A 2,732-nucleotide genomic window follows, 5' to 3' on the forward strand; every position below is an offset into this window, starting at 1 on the left:
ACAGGCCCTGCTCTGTGTGTGACAGGGTAGAGCCATAACCTCCCCATCGGCCCTGCCCTGAGTGTGACAGTGGTGGCGCCCCAACCCCCTGATCGGCCCTGCTCTGTGGGTGATAGAGGGCGGCGCCCCAACTCCCTGATCCACCCTGCCTTGAGTGTGACAGGGGGCGGTGCCCCAACTCCCCTATCGGCCCTACTCTGTGTGTGACAGGGGGGAGTAACCTTGGAATGGAGATAAGAAACGCCCTAACCTTTGGAATAGAATGGATAGGATTAAAATCAACTGGTATAAATACAGAAGTAACAGGACAATAAAGACGGAACCTGGCTATGATGATCAACTGAACGCCGACTCCGTCCACACCTTTGGGAACCCCTGGACCTGCTGGGGCTGGACCCCAACAGTGTAGGGTAGGAATCAAGGTTTATCTTTCTCCCATATATTTGTTTGGTTGTTACAGTACTATTCATTGGATTCACGCATGTATATTAAAAAATACATTTTAATTTTTCTATATTTTAAGTGTATTCCCTCATTATTTAATGCTTTACATTAAAATTAAAAACAAATCACACAATATGTTAGATATGTTAACTGTATTTCAATATAATTGATTTCCTTTCTCATCCTATGCATTTTCTTTTGTGCCCTTCAACTTATTATGTGGAGAATGAACACATAAACTTTATAAGATTACCAAAGGTGTCCAAGGCACAACACACGTGCAGAACCCTGGTGAGAGGGGAAAAACACTCAGCTTTAGAACCAAAGAGACCTGGGTTTAAATGCTCATTTGCTACTTTCTCGCTCTGTGACCTTGAGCATATCACTTAACCTTCACTCATAGTCCATACTTCCGCAGATTCAGTAATTGTCTATTGCGCACCTACTATCAGCCACTGTATTCAAGATTTAATACAGACACACAGATATAACCTTTCCTGCACCCAGTTTACAACTGAGCGGTTGAGGCAGATGAGGCAGCAATACTGTGGTACGTGCTTTGATAGCTCCCAGCCTAGACTTGTGGGGTCAGGAAAGATTTCCAGATATGAGGACATTAAACTAATAAGTAGACATTAGTCAAGCAAAGAAGGGGGAGGAGTGATCCAGGCAGTGGAAGGAACCCTTAATAGACATGGCATGGTGGAGAAACTGAGCGAAAACCAGGATAGGGAGAGGGAAGGGATCAGTAGGAGCATACGGCACTGATGCAGAAGGGGTCGGATCAGAGGGGCTTGCAGCTGTGGACGAAAGGGGCCACATGCTGACCTGACAAGCTCAGGAGAGGCCTGCATGGCAGTCTTGCAAACTCAGAGACCTAAAGTAACCACAAAGGATGGTCTGAAATTAAACTTTAACTAAAAGCAGTTATGGTGGGCAGTAACGTCCTAGGCCAGTATCTTCACTGACAAGGTCAACCTTTACCTTAACTGAGCCTATCTGTCTTTTTGCATCTATGATAACATACCCTTGAAATTTGCATCTGTGATAACATATTTTTGAAATGTCTGGGTAACTTGTGACTTCCCTTTATCTGGAGCCCCTGGGGCACAACCAGGTGTGCTGGGTCCCAGGACAGATACCACAAATTCCTTCATCATCATGTTAATTGTCCCTGCACCCACCTAAGTATGTGTCCATCATTTTACTTTTTATCCAATCCCAGGGGTTTCCCTGCTTTGCTTTATCCCTCCTCCTTAATCTATCACCAATGAATTTCATGTAACCCACCTACGTCCCTCCTTTGATTGCAAATGTATAAATACAAATGTAACCCCACCATTCTCCGGAGCACTAATCTCAATTCGTTGAGTTCTGCTTCCCGGCATATGTCGACAGTTTGGCTCAAATAAACTCACAAAAATTCTTTACAGGTTTCAATGGTTTTTTTTACGTTAACACAGCCATCTTAAGGACAGTAGCTTCAACCTCAGAGAAGTGGCAGCTATTGATGGGTTTTAATCATTGACAAGTTGTGACAAGATCAGAATAAAAATGTTTTAAAAATCACGTTGGTTTTATGCACCAGAGAGATTTCGACTGGAGACAGGCAGAATGAGTTGGGATGATTGGAGAAATCCTAGTGAGAGAGGGTAGTGGCAATGGGGTGGAAGAAGAATGGATAGATTTGAGAAGTAATTAGGAGGTGAACTCCATGAAGGAGACATCGGAGACTGGAAAATGAGACGGGGCCTCCTCAGATTTCTGTTCGGACCAACAGCATGAACGGTGGTGCTATTCCCTGGGAACAGAGTAGGCTTATGCGAAAGCATAACGTCGGATTTGCATTTTGGGTGTGAAGTGACTGGGGATGCTCTGCAGACTTTTAGTCATTTTGGCTTGGAAATTGAAGGAGGGATTTGGAAGGGGAAGCCATCTGCGTCCACGTGGTAAGTTGCCAAAGACGGTATTCCCTCCATCTTCCCCACCTCTGCTCTACGTCTGCTGAGGATGTTCTGTGTGCTGGATGCTGGGGATGCATCGTCAACAGGAAGCCTGGGTTTCTGCCCTCAACCAGTTTACCGGCCACCTCGTTAAACTTCCCTTAATCTGTAAAATGAATGTAATAAGGTGAAGTGAGATGCGGTGATGTGACGACACCCGGCCCTTTTAGTTTGTATTTGTTTTCCGGCCGCGGAGCCGGAAGAGAAGATACTCGATTATTTTGCTTTCGAATCCCCTCCTGGCCGGGCTCCCGCGCATGCTCCCTGGGCCGCCGGGCGGGGGGC

Source organism: Myotis brandtii, unplaced genomic scaffold (genome assembly GCF_000412655.1).
Source record: "Myotis brandtii unplaced genomic scaffold, ASM41265v1 scaffold420, whole genome shotgun sequence".
NCBI lineage: Eukaryota > Metazoa > Chordata > Mammalia > Chiroptera > Vespertilionidae > Myotis > Myotis brandtii.